General features: G+C 45.3%; 1 protein-coding gene across 6 annotated transcripts in view; it reads left to right on the top strand.

The window, feature by feature from the left end:
* Nucleotides 1-20,237, top strand: part of AUTS2 (activator of transcription and developmental regulator AUTS2) — a 798,387-nt gene that overhangs the window by 199,711 nt on the left and 578,439 nt on the right. The window lies entirely within an intron of this gene.

A 20,237-nucleotide genomic window follows, 5' to 3' on the forward strand; every position in this document is an offset into this window, starting at 1 on the left:
TATGGTTAAGCAGCTTACGGACATAAAAACACATTAGAACTTTACAGCACACTATAAATTACAGTTTTGCAGCATTCACAGCCACAATGGTAGGTAATTACATTCATTAATCTACTACTAAGAGCACATAAAGTTGCCTCCCAAATGGTACAGTGTGTGCTTGTGCTCAGCTGGGGATGCTCTGAGAAGGGCTTCCCTTCTCCCACAGCTTCCTCCACCACTGCTCTGCTTTGCCTCAGAATTTTCTGGGTTTATCATGGTTTTCAGCAAACCAGCATGTCAAGCACATTGCTGTAAATATTTAGGATTCACAGAGGAAGAATTTCTGATCATGTTGTCTCACACAGCTGTAAGCTTTTCTCAGTGAGCTGTAAGCACTGTGGGGACTCAGTGCAGTCACTCAGTGAGGAAGAAGTTCCTGCTTGTTGTCCCCTGGGTGATCCCTCTGTGCCACCTGATGCTTGGTAGTCCCTGTAATTTTTACCCTCACCAGTTAATATTCTGTTCAAACTTCCTTGCCTTAGGTTGAGCATCTTGTGCTTCATTTTCTTTCATGCAGAAATATTCCCTTTAATTAGAGCAGATTCTCAGCTGGTATAAATGTTGCTGTTTCCAGGTTGAAAGTCTGTCCCAGTGTATATTTCCTTTCTTTTTTTTTTTCTATCTTGCATTGTAGAGAAGGGCTTTCAAACCATTTCTTCCTGGTGCACCCATGTTCTGCACAAGCAGTGTCTTCTGCTGATTCATTCATGTTTAAATTTCTTGTTTTAAAGGACCCTTCATGGCCATTTCATTTTCCTCTCAATGGACCAAGTGTTATCTTTGGTATCCCAAACCCAATGGATTGTAGCTCTCCAATCCATTATTCAGCCACATTTTCACTGGAACTTTCCATGAGTTTTTAGCTGTGAAAGTGGGAGAGCAGAAAGTTGTGTATTCTCTTCTCTAACCTCTTGCAGTGTGTGTTAGGAAACAGCACATAGAAACTCCCTGGAAAACTTCCTCCAGTTTCAGGGGCTGCTGAGGAGAGCACGCATATGAAAAGAGGAGCTCAGTTAGAAGGGTAAAAATAACAGAAACAGTTTATCACCTTGAAGTTTTAAGAAATCAAGCTACTAAAATAGATTCAGTGTCTGTCCTGGAAAAAACAAAAATGAGTTCCAAAATTCAAAGTTCCTCTAAAAAAAATTTATCATTCCTCATGAAGGTATGAGTCCACTCAAACATAACTTCAGCAAGCCAGAAAGCAAAATCTATTATTTTTTGTTAGTGAAACTTTAATGAATCTAATTGTAAAAACTGAAGCTTGTACAAGTCAATGGGAGCAGCAGCCTTACAGAAATGACCCATTACTTCTGTGTCAGTTCATTAATTGGGTTTTCAGTTGCCAATTTCCTTTCACATCAGAATCATCCTCCCATTCCTGTGAGGAAGAGCCCTGAGAGGTACCTGTGCCTGTGCAGCTGCTGCAGGAGCTGTGACAGCTGCTTAATCACAGCCAGCCTCACTGAGAGGCATTCATCTATTTGCTAAATAGATGGAGCTTCAATGACACTTGAGTGCTCCAGTTTCCAGGGAATTTCTTTGTCATTACTGACAAATTTATTATCCTGACCATTAAATTAATAAAACACAGAGCACACAGCAACTGCTTTTTGAGGGAGGTGATTTTTGGTGCCACAGGAACCTCTATAGCTCTGTGTCCTGAGCTGTCACCTCCCTGCTGCCCTGGGCCTCTGTGGCTGAGGGCCAGAGGAAGGGGAAAAGGCAAATCCAGCATCTCTAAGCTGTGGGAGAGGACAGAAGGAGCACATTTGGTAGGAATGAGCCTCCCATTAAGAATTCCCAGCTGTAGTTTAGTGCTGTCTCTCTGTAGTGGTTTTGGTTTGTTAATGTAAGATTTTTTTTAATTTTGAGATTTTTTTTTAACTATTGTGTTAATGAGTGTGGTGGGTTTTAGTGTTGGTTAATTATTCGTGTACTTACTTCTGGTTGGAACGTTTACCTTCTTGGAGAAAGTTAAAATATTAAAAGGGTATAAAGAAAATTTTATTCATAATAATTAAAAGAAAAAAAAAGTAAGAGTTAAAATAAACTTTTTAGAACACTTTTTGTCTAAACTATGAGACTCTCACAGGCTGCTTCTGCCCAGGGCAGAAACAGGAGCCACTCTGTGCCCCTGTGCTGCCTTTGGTCACTGAGATGGGGTCTCAGCACAGTGCTGTGTGTTCCATGAGCAAGGGCTGCAGGGATGGCCTTGTGTCCAAGAGAGCAGCAGTTCAGGGAAACAACTGCCTGGAAAAATCACATTTTTGGCATTCTGTGCCTGTCACCTGCTTGACTCCAGCCCCCTTTCAGTTGGTACACTGAGATATGGAACTGTGTCCTTCACAGTGGGTTTCACATCCCTCTTTCTGCATGCCAACATGAGGAAGCAGAAATGTTTATTTTTGGGGCCAGGGCAGCAGGCTGCTGGCTGGAGATGGGCTGGGATCCCACGGGGCAGTGCCAGGGCACAGGGGTGCTGGCAGAGCTGGTGTTTGATGTCACCTACAGCTCCTGACCTGGTCCTGGCCCTGCTGATGGAGCAGCTGCTGCTTTGGGTGGTGGCAGTGCTCCTGTGTCACTGCAGGGTGACCCCATCCAGGGAATAACATGCAGTGACTCCAGAAGGCTGAGCAATTGCTTTAGTAAGCTATGTTATATTACACTAATACTATATGATATTAAAGAGATACTAAAAAAACCCTGTGTCTGTCTCCAACAGCCAGGACACAGCTTTGACCCAATTGGTCAATTATTGGAATATGAATCCCAATATTGCCAGTTAGATTGTGCCTGGGCCAGTCTGACCCTTGCTGCTGGGCCAAAGGTGGCAGCTGTGGTGTTTCACCCCAGAGACACCTTTAGCTTGCTGGTGGTTGCAGCTGGGCACTAAACAAGTCCAGGCTTGTCAGGAACTCCGTTTACCTCAGGAGGAAAGCTTCAGGCGATGGTGAAGAGAAAAAGGAGAGGATTCTGCGGGAGGGTTATATCCTGAGGTTTATTCCATGGTTACAGAGGTCTGAATCTTAGGAACAGCTCCAACAGAATCCCGACTGCATGGCCTGATTCACCTTTTAAGCTCAGGGAGAGGGGAGGGGAGGGGACAGGTGAGCCACCAACCAGGTGGGAGGGGCGGGGTCTCAGGAGAGTATGGCACCTAGGCAGACCAATGACCTCTGGGCCTGAGGGGCATCCTTTGAACATGACCAACCACACGACGCCTTGCTGGAATGTTAAGCCTGATTGACAGGACTCACTCAGCAAAGGGGCGAGGGGGGAAGGGTATTGGCACACCTGGGGAAGGGACCTGAAAGTTTGAAACACACCACAACAGCCAGTCAATCCAAATAACCATCACCAGAGTCCAATTAACACATCACTCTGTCACAATCTCCATAACACATTCCACATGTGCCAAACAACAGGAGCAGGAAATAGCGATAGGAATTGTTTTCTCTTCTTTCTTTGAGCTTTTTCACTGCCTTCTCCAGGAGAAATCCTGGGAGAGAAAATTATGTCTGTCTCTGTTCAGAGAACGTGAATGCCACTCTCCTGTGCTCCTGATGCCATCTGTGTCACTGTGGAACATCTCATAAATGCGTGGGGACCCATAAACCTGGGCTGTCCCCTCTGATGGAGCACCAGGGTGATTCTGTCCCTGCTCAGCTCAGGGCTCTCAGTCCCCCTGGTCACTCTGGGAATTCACTGTGGGATGTCACCCATGTAAAATGTAACAGCCATGGTTTGGGCTGCCACAGGTCACTGCTGGAACATGCCACACTCTGCACTGAAATATTTTGGTCCATTTATTGCATATTACAGAGATTTTCCCTTTCTGGACAGAGCTGGCAGTGATTTCTCTAGTGGAAGCCTACTGGGAATGATGCTAATCTAGTTTCCAAGGATTTGTTTATTGGGGCAGCACATGCTGGGCTAATTTCAGGGTATGTGCTCCACAGTGTTTTTTCTATCCACAAGTGAAGTTTTAATAAGGGAATGCAGTACTCGGACAGCAGTTTGTGTTTTGGGATTTTTTTCCCTTTATTTTCATCCAAAAAGCAGTAAAGGCAAAATTGGCTCAGTGAGTATTTATTGGCAAATTAGTGTTCCTAAAGCCTTCCTTTTTGCTTGTTCTTTTCTAGAGCTTGGAGAAATAAGATTTCACATAATGCATCTGGGATTGGATTACTGGATTGAATTTTGCAAAGTACACTGGGGATAGCTGAGCCTGTTTAGAAAGCTGCTAAGCCCCTCTGAGTCAGTAAAAATTAAATTCATGATGGTTGATGAGGGCTTTTTTGATGGGTTTTGTTTTGGGTAATTTTTTTGCTGTTGGATGGTCACATTTCCTTTGAGGTGTTTTCTCAAGGTTTGTTAAGCTTTTGGTGGGTGGGATTCAGACTTTCTCTGAAAAATGTGATGGAAAAATGCCTGGAAGCTGCCATCCCTCCTCCTGCTTGCTTGTTGAGCACAAACCCCCCATTTTAAAGAAACTCTTCAGTTGAATTTGTGTGCTGTGACCATTTTGGAAACCCACAGACCCATGATCAAAACTTATCAAAGCTGTGGTTGTGACGGATTATTACTCTGCATTTGGTCTCTTGTGTACTCAGGCTCTCCTGCTCCTCTCTCCCTGCTCTCCCTGCTCTCCTGCTGAGGTTTTGGTCCTGCAGCCAGGCCAGCCAAGTAACCCCAGAGCAGATGGAAATATCTCTGTGATTCTGATAACAGAGCTCAGGGCACAGCAGGGGCTGGGAAATTCCTGTTCCTTGCAGGGCAGATCTCATCTCAAATAACAGTGGCTGAATTTCAATCCTCTCTGCAAATCTGGCCTCCTTTTTATCGCCTGGACTTCCTTTTCTGTTTCCTAGAACAGTGGTACTGTGTTGCTGCTGCACCTGGGGTTTTTTTGGTTGTTGGTTTTTTGTTTTGGGTTGGTTTTTTTGTTTTTTTTTTTTTTTTTAAGGGGGGTTGTAGGTTTTTGTTTCTTTGGGGTTTTTTTTTTTGGGTTTTTTGTTGAGTTCTGTTGTTTGTTTGTTTATTGGGGTTTTTTTGATGTTTTAGAGTTGAATTCTTTTGGCAGAGAACATCAGAGAGGAGGAGGAGATGTGAGTGTAAGAACCTGGGGGGTGGCTGGGCTAAGCAGAGAGGCTGCAAATCTCTCAGTGTGTGGAATAAGCTTTAATAAGGTCATCGAGAACTCAAAATTTATTCTGAATGAGGTAAAAACTGCCATAGCAGGAAACCATAAAATATTTCATGGTAGCCCTGTGTAGGATCCTTCAGTGTCCTGTGCATCCTATAATGGCCCTGGGAAGGAGATTGCAAAGTGTGATATGGGAGAGGGCTGCATCCTCCTCTCCCTTAAAGAGGAAATGGGCAAAGAAGCCAAATGCTTTTGCTCCTCTAACAGGAAGAAATAATGGTTTTCTAGGTGAGGTTTAATGCTCTCAGCAAATCTTTGCAGATTTTACATTACAGTCATTTCCTCAAGTCAGACTTCCCTGCTGCCTGCTAAGTAAACACAGAAAGCATAGATTATCAGTTAAGGGTATCGACAGCATTTCAAGTGCTATCAGAGAACATTTAATTCAGTTTAATTTTGTGATAAATCTCATGTTTAATCCTCTGGTTGCTCTGTAATCATGTCTCTATTGATCTTCTCTGAATGACTGCATGCAGTTTAATAAACTTTGCCATTAACCCAAGCCTTCTAAAAGAGGAGATTGATTCCAGTATCAAGTCTGATAGAACCAATAAGCACCTGAAAATCATTAAATGTGTCCATTATAAAATATTTGCATTAAGATCAAAGCAAAAGTGTAGAGGTGAATTTGCAGCTTATTAGAGAAAGGGTTTGCAATTGGAAAGTCTCAGTATGTCAGTCAAAATCAGCAGCAGTTTTCAACCTGGCTGATTCAAGCTGACACCTCCTTTCATTTCTTATTCCTCAAATCCCTCTTTCATCCTATTGAGCAACCTCCTTCTCTCGTTTCCCAGCCATAATTATATCCTTTAATTTATTCAATCTTTTTCACCCCAGGCATTTGTTTAGTCCAGGGGTTTGAGGTCATTTTCACCCCAGAATAAAGCTGCAGACTTGGGTGTCCTTTTGAAGTGCTGGTTTGGATTTTCTGTGCTGAACTCCTTTTCTGAGGAGTGTCCACATTACATGAGGTACAACACTGGGATGGAGAAGTGGGGAGGGAAGTGCTGTGCTCCCTGTGTGTTAGGGCAGGGAGGGAGGGAGAGGAGAAAGCCAAACCATGTACCCAGACATGGCTGAGTGACAGCAGAGATGCTGCAGATGCTCAATCTCTTCCTTTAAGGATGATGAAAATTCAGAAGACATTTCCCACCCTGCACATCAGCTAGGGGAGAATAAGGGATGTGCAAGAAGCCCCTGCTTGGCAGGAGGCAGGGAAGGGTCACAGGAACACCCTGGCTGTGGTGGCCTGGCCTGATGAAGCTGAAGGGCTGCAGTGTCACGGAAAACTTTTATGAAAAATCCTTTCCTTAGGATCTTTCCTCCTGAGAAGCTGGGAGGCCTCAGGAACAAAATGTAAACATTGATTATCTGCTGCTGTGGAATGCAACAGGTGCATCTGTGATTGGTCTCATGTGTTTGTTTCTAATTAATGGCCAATCACAGTCAGCTGGCTTGGACTCTGTCCGAGCCACAAACCTTTGTTATAATTTCTTTCTATTCTTAGCTTAGCTAGCCTTCTGGTGAAACCTTTTCTTCTATTCTTTTAGTATAGTTTTAATGTAATATATATCATAACATAATAAATCAGCCTTCTGAAACATGGAGTCAGATCCTCATCTCTTCCCCAGTCCTCAGACCCCTGTGAGCACGGTCCCACTGCAGAGGTTTGGAAGAGGAGAGCCTGGCTTTGCTGCTGTTCCCAAAATAAGCAAAGGGGCAGTGCAAGCCCTCATGAGCCTTGTGGGGTGCAGCAGTTGCTCTCTCCTGCTCCCTGTCCCAGGGGCTGCCTTGGTGTGGCTCTGGGAGGAGGGAGCTGTGCCAGGAGCCCCCCAGCTCTCCATGCAGGGCTCTCCATGGTGGGGTGCAGCTCTTCCTGGGGGGCTGCTCCATTCACCTCTGCCAGGATTTAGCACTGCACAGCACAGATGGAACAGGATGTGGTTTTACTTCCATTTCACAGATGAGCTCTGCTGCATGGGAGGGCTGAAGGCCCAAATTCATGGAGCCATTTATTTCCTTTGGAAAGGCAGTCAATGGGAATTAAATAGTTTTAGGCCCCTGAATACCTTCTTTGTGGTCAGGGGCTTAGCTGAGTGCTGCAGGTCACAGGGAGCACTGGGGGAGATCAGCAATTCCCACACCACCTCCAGGCCCCCACATTCATCATTTACCTTCAGTCCAGCTCTAATCCTGTGCCTGGCAGGGCACGAGTGCTGGTAAGGTCAGGCAGGAGAGATTTGGACACCAGCCCCTACAAGCAGCTTAGAAAACAAATCTTTCCTAGCAAAGGTTTCCTTCCCAGTGCAGGCTGATTTCCTGCTTATGGTTCTTATTCTCTTCAGCACATTCTGTGGCTCTGGAGAGATCATTGCAGAGCTTTATCTGTTCCTGCTCCAGGCAAGTTTTACAAAGAGACAGGAGCTGGGATGTTTCCTGCAGCAGGAAGAGTTCAGAGCTGCAGCAGTGCCATGAAGTGGGGTTTGACTCTAAGTGCTGCTGAAGTGATGTGATTCACAGCTTTTGTAACTCCTTGCAAGTTTGCTGCAGGCATTAGCAAAGCTCTTGACTTGAGATGTTCTGCTTTGGAAGCAGATCCCCTGGCGGTGCATCCCTACCAAGCTACATTTGTAGCTTCCAGGTGGCTATAAACAAGAAATATTACAGTAATTGCTTTTCCAGCCCTGAATATTAGATGACCCTTCCGTTTTAAAAGATCTGTCTACAAAATATCTTGAATATTTGCAGGAGACATGATGTTTTCAGCCACAGTGAAGGACATTCTCTTTTTCTCTGGTGTATGGGGTGGCTTTGCAGGGTCTGTGCCCTGAGGTACAGCTGGAGAAAGCAGCCAGCTCTGGTTTTCCCTGTTTATTTATTCAGGCTGTGTTCTGTGCCCACTTAACTGGAGACTCTGTATTCTACATACAAATGGAAGGGAGGATCTATTTCATCTCCTAGGAACTGTAGGTGTGTACCTGGTGGGATTTTGGGTGATCCCACAAAGACTGTGGAGCATCCCTGAGCCCAGAGCTGAAGCCAGGCTGTGATGCCTTCACAGCAGTGCAGAAATAGAGGTGAAAATGTGACATTTCCCAGGGGCTCTGTGTTGGGCACAGGGTTTGTCCCTTTGTGCAGACACAGCAGAACATTTCTGGTATTTATTCCTCCTGTACATGAGTGAGGGCTCTCGAGACAGGAGCAACTTAGGTCTCTGTGTGAGTGGTGGAAGGACAAGGCAATGATAAATCTTTGTTATGCTAAGCTGTGCTTCTGAACTGCAGAGAGGGGGATTTGCCAGTGATCAGCACCGTACAAGAATGTAATCCCTCTGGTTTTTTGATCATCAAATTTATTTTCACTCTATCTCTTTCCTTGGGGAAGAATAAGCCAGCAAATGGAAAGGTTACATATTGCTCTGTTTCTTAAACTTTTGTTCTCTGCTGTTTTTTCCAGCCTGAATGCTAGAAGGTGGTTTCATTTGCAGATGGGAAGCTGAACCATTGTTTCTTTTTTCCCTCTAATTGCAAAAAGGTTCTGATCCTTTTCCTAATGAGGAATATTGCCAAGCTCACCTAAAGTGCTGCAGTCCTCAGGTCCTACCTGAGCTCTCTTTCTCTCTCCTTGTTTTTTAATTACTGTTCTTTCTCTTTAAAATTCTTCATAATCAGTCTTTTTTGAGTGTATGCCACATGCCAAAACAATGATAGAATCAGGGAGTTCCTAAAGAAGAAAAAAAAATAAAATCCAGAGGAATATGAGACAGTAAGAGCTTAGAAAAGCTCCTGTGCTGAGTAGTTCAAATTCTTGACATATCAGATGAAAAGGGTTCTTTTAAAATAGATTAACTTTTTCTTAAGGCTCAATAATTACAACCCATTATTATATGGAGATTTTTTTTGGTTGGGTGAAAAAATCTGCAGGTCGGATTACTCATGGATCACAGCACCTGGCACAATCCATGAGTGCTTCTGCTCATTCTGTCCTTTCCTTTGCTCATTCCTGCATTCTGTCCTGCTGGCCTGGGTGTGCAGAGGGATGCTGTGGTTTCCCTGTGGGGGTGTAGGGCTGCCTGTGGGTGCAGAAATGCTTGGCAGGGGTGTCCCCATCCACTGCAGGGACACCTCCATCCACAGCAGAGGTGTTCCCATCCATGGTAGGGATGTGCCCAGCCATGATAGGGATGTTTCCATCTCTCCCTACAGCAATTTCCTCCTTGTTTCGTTCCCATCCATGGCAGGGGTGTCCCCATCCATGGCAGGGATGTTACCATCTCTCCCTACAGCAGTTTCCTCCCTGATTTTACCTGGGCTGGCTCAGGGTGGTGTCTCTGTTCCCACCCCAGGTGTCTCCATCCATGGCAGGGATGTTCCCATCTCTCCCTACTGCAGTTTCCTCCTTGTTTCGTTCCCAGCCATGGCAGGGATGTTCCCATTCATGGTAGGGATGTTCCCATCCGTGGCAGGGATGTTCCCAGCCATGGCAGGGATGTTCCCATCTCTCCCTACAGCAGTTTCCTCCCTGTTTTTCCCTGGGCTGGCTCAGGGTGGTGTCTCTGTCCCCATCCATGGCAGGAATGTTCCCATCCGTGGCAGGGATGTTCCCAGCCAAGGCAGGGATGTTCCCATCTCTCCCTACAGCAGTTTCCTGCCTGTTTTTACCTGGGCTGGCTCAGGGTGGTGTCTCTGTCCCCACCCCAGGTATCCCCATCCATGGCAGGGATGTTCCCATCCGTGGCAGGGATGTTCCCAGCCATGGCAGGGATGTTCCCATCTCTCCCTACAGCAGTTTCCTGCCTGTTTTTACCTGGGCTGGCTCAGAGTGGTATCTCTGTCCCCACTCCAGGTGTTTCCATCCAGGCTGGCAGGGCAGCAAAGCCAAGTGTGTCCCAGCTCAGTGTGGCCAGGGGATTGTAGGGAGCACCCTGAGACCTTTGGAATGCTCTGGACTTTGCTGGTGCTGCACCATCTTCCCACAAGACAAGGAATGCAGGGGTGCTTCTGATTGCATTTACAAACCATAATCCATTTTTTATGAGTGCAGAGTGCTGTGCTAATGAGTGGTGCCAGGCTGAAGTCATCTGTTTCCCAGTGCAGGGATGAGAGCAGTCTAAGCCCACATTGCATTTATTGCAACCCTGAGATAAGGGGGATACCCTTTAAATGTAAAATTTATTGGCCTTGCCTGGGTCTGTGGCCTGCCAACCAAAGTGCTGTTTGAATTATTCAGAGAACACAATGTGTGTGGAGGGTGGGGGAGCCCAGAGCAACACACAGCCAGCTTTGTGCCAGCTGCTCCTGCAGTGGGATTTTATTTCCCTCCAGTAAAATCTCCTGGAATGTGTGTTTTGAGCAGTATATGAAAATACTGTATAGCTACAGATACAAATGTACAAAAATTTTATTTTGGGGAGAAAGTTTAAATTTTTTAAGTATTTTTTTCATTCTAAACGAGAAAAAAAAGTGAAAATTAAGAAAACTATGTTAAGAAAGAAAAATCCAGAAGTTTTGGTGTAGAACTGAGGAGTTCCTCAATTATCTAGACATACTGAAATATTTATGTTTCTTATTATTCTGTGTGGTTGTTGATAACTGTTCAGCTGGGGTCTCCCCACCATGGCCAGCCCCTTTCCCAAGGACAAACATTTCTGGCCCTGCTGTGCTCTGAGGCTGGGACAGCAGTGGGAGATGCCAGTCCCAGCCTGTGCCCCCAGATCAGGGCAGTGTTGTGCCAGGCTGGGCTGCCTGGGACAGGACAGTGCTGCCTCCTCAGACCTGTGACACCCTGGTCTGTCACAGCACAGGGGACAAACAAACTCAGCACTGCTGCACTGCTCCTCTCTCTGCCTTATCTCTGATCCCAGCTGAGCAGGGCAGGAGCACTGGAGCCCTCTTCCCTGGCATGGAGATTTAAAGGAGCATTCCATGGGACTCCTCTCCACATCTCTTTTCTATTTCTTTTCATTCCTCAAACAAAGAAAATAAATATGAGCAGTGGCCCTGCTGCTCACAGGGTAAGTCAGGCACTTTTATTTAAGGCACAGCTCTGTGAGATAAGCCCAGGGCAGTGGGAATCCATCTCCCCTGGCTGCAGGGGCTGGGAGCAGCCTCAGGGCTCTCAGCTGGGTGGAGCACAGGGGGGGATGGAGGAGTTTGGAGCTGTGGTGCTCCAAAACTGCAGGGGCAGCACAGCTCTGGCTGCTCTGCCAGATCCCAGCCTGGAGGGGCAGGGACAGCAGGGTTACCCCAAAGGGTCTCAAGAGGTTGCAGGAGGAGTTGAGGGAGTGAGGCTGAGATGGGGTCAGCAGAGGACAGGGACAGGCCGGGTCTCGCTGCTGTTACAGTGTCACAGACGTGTTTCATGAAAAATCCTTTTTTCTCCTGAGAAGTTGAGAGGCCTCAGGGACAAAATGTAAACATTGATTATCTGCTGCTATGGAATGCAGCAGGTGCATCTGTGATTGGCTCATGTGCTTGTTTCTAATGAATGGCCAATCACAGTGGGACTCTCTGTCCGAGCCACAAGCTTTTGTTACCATTCCTTCTTTTTCTAGTCTTAGCTAGCCTTCTGATGAAATCCTTTCTTCTATTCTTTTAGTATAGTTTTAATAATATATATATCATAAAATAATGTATCAAGCCATCTGAAACATGGAGTCAGATCCTCGTCTCTTCCCTCATCCTCACCCCTGTGAGCAGTCACAGTTTCAGCCTCACAAGGCAGCCCTGGGTGTGCTGGAGGTCAGGGAGTCAAATCTGCAGCAAAAACAAAATCTTGGGCTTTGCTGGCAATTTGTGTTGGACCCAGAGAAATCTCCAGAGAAAACACAATGGGGCTTTGAGGCTGGCAGGAGCTGGCTGGAGCCAGAGCTTCAGGATCTCCTGGCAGGAGCTCACAGGCTTCTGGCTGAGCCAGGCAGAGCAGAACCAACTGTGTGTATTTGCCTTCCACAGAGCCAGGCAGCTTCAAGAAAAACACTTCGTGCTCTGCACGGGAGGCTGGCATTGCTCAGCACTTCCTCTGCACTGGCTCCAAGATGAGGTTTTTGCTAACTCAGGCTCCAGCAGTTTCTGGACTGTTCTGCACAAGTGTAATGTGTTCTGGCACAGTATTGGAGTGACAGAACAGAGCAGGGAGGGGCTGACACAGCTGAGAATACCAGGTCAGGTCTGAAAAACATGAAATAAATTATTAGCAATCAATTGCTCTGATGCTCATCTCCATGTATGACACCAGCTCAACAGCTGGCACCAGTCTTAGATTTCCTCTACCTCCAGCTTCTGTTTGCTTGTGGCATTGAGGGAGGCCATGGCACCACATTATTTTAGAAACAGCTCTTCCTGTATCCTTATAACACATGGTGCTCACTAAAGCCCAATTTTCAGGAGTTCTCAGCTGCTGAAATCAATGAAGGCTGTGCTTCATTAGAGAAAGTGCTCAGTGGAGCCAAGTTCTCTGAAAAATCAAATCTCAGCTGTTTCCCAATCAATGCTTAAAATTAGCAGATGTTTCTGACCTGAACATGTCAGGACTGTTATTGCCACCTATAAAATGGGAATAGTGAAATACCTTTGGCAAAACAAGTGTAAAATGGGCCGTTGGTATTTGTTGAGCATCTATCTGATACTATCAGAAGGAGCTGTACAGAAAAGCCCTTGAGGAAATTAATCATTGTGCATTCCGAGGAGGCTGTGAATGGAGTGCCAGTAAACAAGGCCTAGGTCCACACTGTGGACAAAGAGGCGCAAACAAAATCCTGAGTGGTTGCTCATTAGCTGAACACCTTCCATTCTGTGTAGGGAAATAGGAGCATGGGATCATGTAATTAAAGATTGTATCTTGGCATGCATGCACAAGAGGCCTGAATTAAGGTGGTGACTGCAGCCTTAATCCTGGCCTTTCATAACTTCCAAGCCCTTGACTTTGTAACCTCAATAATGTTGCCTTAATGTATTTCTGTGTGCAGTTTAAATCAGGAGCTGAAAAGCACCTTCTGTTTGTCAATGCTATTGTTAACAAATGGTTTTGGGATGAAAAATCAAAGCAATCTCTTTGCCACAGAAGGGCTTTCACACAACATATCTGGAGCAGACAACTTGCTCTGCTGTTGTTTTCCTTCCTCTGCCCCCATCCAGCATCCCCAGCCTGGCACTGCCTTTCATCCCCTCTCTGCTGCACAGCCCCCTCTGCACAACACTGAGCCACTTTGTTCTCAGATTCCACAGAGATGCAGGAGGCAATGGATTGCAACTTTATGCAATCAAAGCAAACAAAACAAGATTAAACCTTTCTGTGGAGGCCTTGTGGCTTGAAGGAATTGCTGGGATTAATGGATGGGCTGCTGCACCCACTATAGCTGACATCACACCTCTCTTCCCTGGTCCCTTCTGTTTCAAAATACCATAACAGTGACACTGAGAACCCTTTTCTCTTCTGCATTGTGCTTTACACCTGCCTTCCTTTTCCCCTGGTGTTATTTTAAGAGTGTTTGCAATTTTCTCCCCCTAGACAAATGTTTCTGAGAAACTAATCATTCATCAGAAGAATACACAGTACATTTAACTGTTTTATTTGGAGGTAAATTAATGACTATTATAAGCATCTCATTTTATTTTCTGGTTTTGATTAGAAGGGCTGGTCAGTGCATTATTTTCAGACCTTTACATCTTGTTGTTTCTGCTGGAATTAAAACAGCAAATTATGAATCATGAGAGAGGTATTGAAGATTAGGGGCATTTTCATCCATCAGCTGTAAAAATTCTCCAATGTAACAGAAACACAATAGGAATTGATGTGATGGCAAATTGGGTACCCAGACTAGCAGTGTTTCTGAGGGGTTTTGGGTCTGTTTGTGCAGGTTTGGTTTCAGTTTGGGTTGGGTCTGTGCAGGTTCGGGTTGGGTCTGTGCAGGTTTGGGTTCAGTTTGTGCAGTTTAGGTTTGGTTTGTGCAGGTTTAGGTTCAGTTTGGGTTGGGTTTGTGTCGGTTTGGGTTTGGTTTGGGCAGGTTTGTGCAGGGTTGGGTTGGGTTGGGTTCAGTTTGGGTTCAGTTTGGGTTGGGTTTGTGTAGGTTTGGGTTGGGTTTGTGCAGGTTTGGGCTCAGTTTGGGTTCAGTTTTTGTGTGTTGCTGTCCTGGATTCCCAGCTAATGATTCTCTCTGTGTGATGCATCCCTGTGAGGGAGATCCCTGGATCCCTGGCAGTGCCCCAGGCCAGGCTGGACACTGGCAGCAGCCTGGGACAGTGGAAAGTGTCCCTGCAGGTCCCTCCCAACCCAAACCCTCCTGGGATTCTGTGATTCCAAGCTGTAGGGTTTCTCTCAGCTGTACCCTGCAGGCATCCTAATTTCCTGCAAGCTGCCCCTCTGTGCCCAGTGCAGTGGGTGAGTGTGGGGTGGTGGTTCTGCCATGGTGGTTCTGCCATGGTTTCTGGTTCTGTGCTGTTCCCTCTGGCTCTTTTTGCTTCCCCCATGTCCATCCCATCCCTCCGAGCTGCTGCAGCTGACAGCAGGCTTGGGATGGAACTGGGAAAGAATTTCAAACTGACTTTTGTAGCTACTGAAAATGTATTTTCTTTTGCCTTAATGAGCTTCTTGCTTCTGCACTAGTGTTCCCCATCAAATGTGAATTGTTTGTACCTTGAAAGGCTGCAGAAGTTCCTTTCTTACAGTTCTGTTTAGCACAGCCCTTTGGATGTCTGAATAGTGAACAGGGCAGACTGGCAGCTTCAAGCTTGATTTTCTAAATACTGTGTTTAAAGTGGAGTATTACACTGATGTTTCATAACTGTTTGATGTTTTAAAAAATGTCTCATTTCTTTATTCTTGGAGTGAAGGATAAATTGTTGGGCTGTGATATAAAGCTGTAAAAGACTTTAGCAAGAACCTGAGGAGCAAATAATTGGAATATAGTTGTAGAGTGTTACAACTGTAATTTGGTTTAACTAGCACTGCAGTGTAAACTACTCCTGTTTTAATAATCAGGTTTTAAATATTGTATTTTTCTGAGGTCACATTCAGTGCAAATTCAGAAAATAAGTTTTTACAACATTGGAATTGGAGTAGTGATAATCCACAAAGATGGTTTGGAAAGGTCGAGGCTTGAAATCCCCGAGCAGCACCTGAAATGTTCATCCAGGGAAATTTCTGTATTTGCTACACACTGTGCTTACAGGGTTGTTTTTCATCCAGCATTCCCAGAGAAAAATCCTGTAATAAGGAGGGGAACAGAGTTATTCACATGCAGTTGCTCACATGCAGTTATTCCCATGCAGTTATTCCCATGCAGTTATTCCCATGCAGTTGTTCACATGCAGTTACTCCCATGCAGTTACATGCAGTTGTTCCCATGCAGTTACTCACATGCAGTTGTTCCCATGCAGTTATTCCCATGCAGTTGTTCCCATGCAGTTATTCCCATGCAGTTGTTCACATGCAGTTATTCCCATGCAGTTGTTCCCATGCAGTTATTCCCATGCAGTTGTTCCCATGCAGTTGTTCCCATGCAGTTATTCCCATGCAGTTATTCACATGCAGTTGTTCCCATGCAGTTGTTCCCATGCAGTTACTCACATGCAGTTATTCCCATGCAGTTGTTCACATGCAGTTACTCACATGCAGTTATTCACATGTAGATATTCACATGCAGTTGTTCACATGCAGTTATTCCCATGCAGTATTTAAGGTGCTGTCAGAGGACAGGGGTGGGCAGTGATGGGCTGGCTCTGGAGTGGGGTTCAGAGGATGATAAGTGCACCCCACAAAGCCCTGCTCTGCTGCCTCTGAGGGTTTGATGTTTAATCAGGGAGTTGTCGTTGATGTAGCAATAAGATGGACTTTGCTGAAATAAATCAGGCCCAGCTCCCTGAAAGGCCTGATGAGAATGGAGGGTGTCCTTCAAGCCTCCTACCATGAGGAATGGTCTGTGGGGGCAGATCATTGATGCTCTGGGGCTGCTTCTCCTCCCTGGGCTGGGGCTGTGGGTGACTGCAGGGCCCTGCCAGGCAGGAGCCAGCTCAGCACCACTGCCCCTCCCTGCCAGGGCACCTACAGCCCCATCAGCCTGATTAATGTGCCCAACAGAAATAAAACAAATGGAAATTTTTTTAGATTATACGGTACACTCATAAATATTAATGCCCTTTAGTATTGAATTGCGTGTAATTACATATTTATACATTTAAGTCACCTTCCTGATACACTTAAGGCACTTTACTGATGAAAGATATCTCTGAAAGAGAAGGTTTTAAACTGTGCCTAATATGTTTGTAGGATTTACTGAATAATGTGTGGGCTTGTATGCTGGCAGGGGAGGAGAAAAAGCTCCATTAGAGCCTGAAAGTGTTCATGGGGTCTGCTCAGGCTGAATCCACTCCTTGGGTAGTGCTGAAAAATCTGTCTCAACATGAAATATTGCTACATCTTCTTATCTATGTAGATAAGGTCTGTGCAGTCCTGTCACCTTAGAGTAATTACAGCTTATTACTCTAATCATGATGATGCCTGAAGACTGTAATTAAGATTGTGCTGGCTAATGTACTAGCACACACGGCATGGTACAGCTATTGTCCTATCTAAACAAGGCAGAGATAAAAATGGCATGAGGGAGAAAGGGCACAAGTGGGGAAGTGATTTATGCAGGGCTGTGCTTCCCAGCCAGGCTCTGCCTCCACAGGGCCTGGGGGCTCCACAGGGCAGAACCTGAGACAGTCCTGGGGGAATCCATAAAATCAGAGGGTTTGGGAAAGCTGCAAAAGGCAGAACTGTGATTGGAGCTGAGCAGCAGCCATGAGATTGGTCAGCAGAAAAATTATGTAAAAAGTATAAAAGTAAGGACAAACAGAACAATGGTCTGTGTATTAACACTTGTCTAGAATAACTCTCTAAGCTGCAGAAAAGTTTATCTAGTGAGATATTAGGGAGTTCTGAGCTTAATAACAGAGCTCTGTGCATTGTGCTTTAAGGCTCACAAGCAGGTATTGTATCCAAAATAAGCAAGCATTGTTTAACCACAGGTACGTGTGCTTATAGTGGTTGGATGGAACTACTGTCAATATAGAATATATACTATGCAGATATAAATACTGTCAATGTGCTTTTGCTTTGTGTGATTGGTCAAAAACCTTATAAAGTGAGTTGTAACATTGAGTTCTTGGTCTGCTGCCTGGGATGTGAGCTGCTGGCATCTTCCCATTGTCATAACCATGGAATGAGGCTGATGCTGGAAAATCAAACAGCTCAAGGCACGTTCCCAGCAGTCCTGTCCCGTTGGTGATTTGTGCACAGACCCCTGGCCAACAATAAATCCCAGGCAGTTTGCCCCTCAAACACCAGGAGAACACCCTGGGAGAGCTCTACTCAAGCTACTTTTAATGCATCTTGTCCACCTGTGTCTAACTTTTACTCTTTTATCATGTCCTCTTGCATGTCCTCATGTAGTCTGCAGATGAAGAATTTAACACACATTTCTGTGCACACTTTTATTTTTAGGCCAAGTCATGTGTCTGTTGAAATCCATGAGGGGCTGAACCCCACAGGTCCCTCACAAGGGGTTTGATCCCCAGAGCTCTGTAGTGTCAGCTGGTAAAAAGCAGACAGACAGCTTTTCTGGAGGAACAGGGCTGTCCAAACACCAATCCTTATGCTAAATTTCACAGCAAGCCCACTCACCAAACGGGATGTAAGGCCTCTTTCACAAGTTAGGTACATCTGGAGCTCCTTGGTGTCTTTTTGCTTTCAGCAGAGAGGAACATTCCTTAATTTTGAACATTCCTTAACTTTGAACACTCCTGCCAATCCTCCCTTCTGCCTTGGAAGGTGCCTTTCCCTCCAGGCTTTGTGCATTTGGTGTCCCTCACCTTGCCACAGGTGTGTGAGCAGATTCCTTCCTGCCTGCTCTCCCAGGCTCCAGGTTCTTCAGGTGTTTCTGGCACTTTGTGAAGCCCTGTGCTGCTGTTGGAGCAAGGGCTCTGAGGAAGGGTCACCCCAGGTACTCCCACAGTGACCTGACCCATCTCACACCCCCCTTAAAGCTAACAGGAACCAGTTACTTCTTGATGGAACTGCCTGGCCCCTTTAGACATTTTATAAGCTTCTGGAAGGCTGCCACTGTTTCATTTAGATCACTCACAGCTGGGAGAAAAATCCCACAAAAGCTACTTAGTCATTAGAAGAATTTTTTATTTTTTTCTCCAGAAAGTTTCCCCTTTGTTCACTCCTTCAGCCTTTCACATTTACAGTGAATCCTCTTGAATAGCATTTGTGTCTACAAACATGAGCTCTGTTTTTTAACAAAAGTCTTTGCTGGTATAATGTTCTACTCATAAAACATTGGATTTATTAATGCTGGTCTGAAAAAAGAAAAGAATTGTTAGCAGCATGATAGCTATCCAAAGTTACAAATCAGTTGTTACATAAAATATCTGCTGTTTTATAACCTGCCCCTGCTGTCCAGGAGGTCCAGGGGTGTTTGTGGATGCTGTAGTTTTACAAAGCTGTTGATGGGGAGCACTGGTGAAATGGTTGCTGCACCTGAGAATTTGCCTTCCTGCATTTATGGTGTGCAGCTAAACCTAAAACCTTCCTGGGAAGGGAGGCAGAAGGTGTGCTGAGGAAAGAAAGGGGTGTTCCTGCTTTTACTGTCCTTGGGCAGCTCCACAGGATCCCTCTGCTTGTGCACAGGGAGATCCCAAAGCATTTGAGGAAGATCAGGGCTAATCCTGAGCTCTTTCTCAGCAGGGGCAGGGAGGGACCAGTGAGCAGACACAGGAGGTTTCTTAAATTACTAATCCTGTGCTGTACCTAAGGATGCTCCAATTCTTTTTCATGAGCTTGGACAAGGCTCCTAATGTTTTGGACAGGAACAACACTGTGGAGAAAAACCCTGGGAAAAGTCCTGAGGTGAAGAAAAGGTAGAAAAAGTGTCTTATAGCTTCTGTTCATTACTCCCATCTTTAATGCCTGTAAAATCATTCCCTTTGCTAAATATCAAATTTGAACAATGACTGTCTTCAGTTTAATTAATCATCTCATTGGTTTCAGTTATGAATTTTGTGAAGCTCTTGTGTTTTAGAGAGTCATTTAGGGAGCAGTCTTTAATTAAAGCCAAACTGCTTTTTGCCTTTAGGCATGTTTTTTTGCATAAAAAGGTGCCATAATTTGAATTATATTCTCCTGAGCCTCAGTCTTTATGTGACACAGGGACCAATGGCCCTTCCTGCTGTCAGTTGCAATATTAAGTGACTGTAAACAACAGCTGAAAGGCTCACAAGATTACCCAGCACCTTATGCTGGGCATGGAAGCTTCTGGGCCAAGGCAGGCACGTTAGCAGAGAGTGCTGAGAGCTCAGCCCTTGTTCAGTCACCTGCCCTCCCTCCCAGGGCAGCTCTAGGAGGGGCTGTGACTCAGGACATTGCATTTATTGCATGCAGGATCTGCACTGGAATTCACATCTTCTCATTCTTCTCTCCTAATGAATTCTCCAGCCTCCTCTTCCTCTGCCTGTCGTTCTGTGCTGTTGAAAAAGATTTGTTTCAAGTAGCATTTATCTGAAATGAAAACAGGGATTCTGTGTGTTGCAGGTTATTTGTAAGGAAACAGCTGTGGGCTGTGACACAACTCACATTTGTGTTGCAGGAGTGGAGTATTTTTATAGACAGACATTGATTCTGGGGGTTAAAGGGTCAGTGACAAAGTTTTCAAATACAAGTTGCTTTTTTGCTGCACTTTTCACCCCTCTGCCTGAGCCTTGGAAATCTGCTGCTTAAGTCAGGCTGGAGGGAAGCATGCCCTGGAGTCAATGGAGATTCATTGGCCCTAATTGGATTTAGGTCAGCTCGTGCCTTGGCTTCTCAAATACAAGAAATAATAAGAATAAATATTGAAAAGTCAAGCATTGTTTAGATCAAAGCAGATTGTTAATTTAAGCATGATAAACAAATGCTGTCTTCTAAATGTGTGCTCTCTGGATACATGAGATGCTTATGAGATTTG

This window comes from Zonotrichia albicollis, chromosome 22 (genome assembly GCF_047830755.1).
Source record: "Zonotrichia albicollis isolate bZonAlb1 chromosome 22, bZonAlb1.hap1, whole genome shotgun sequence".
Taxonomy (NCBI): Eukaryota; Metazoa; Chordata; class Aves; order Passeriformes; family Passerellidae; genus Zonotrichia; species Zonotrichia albicollis.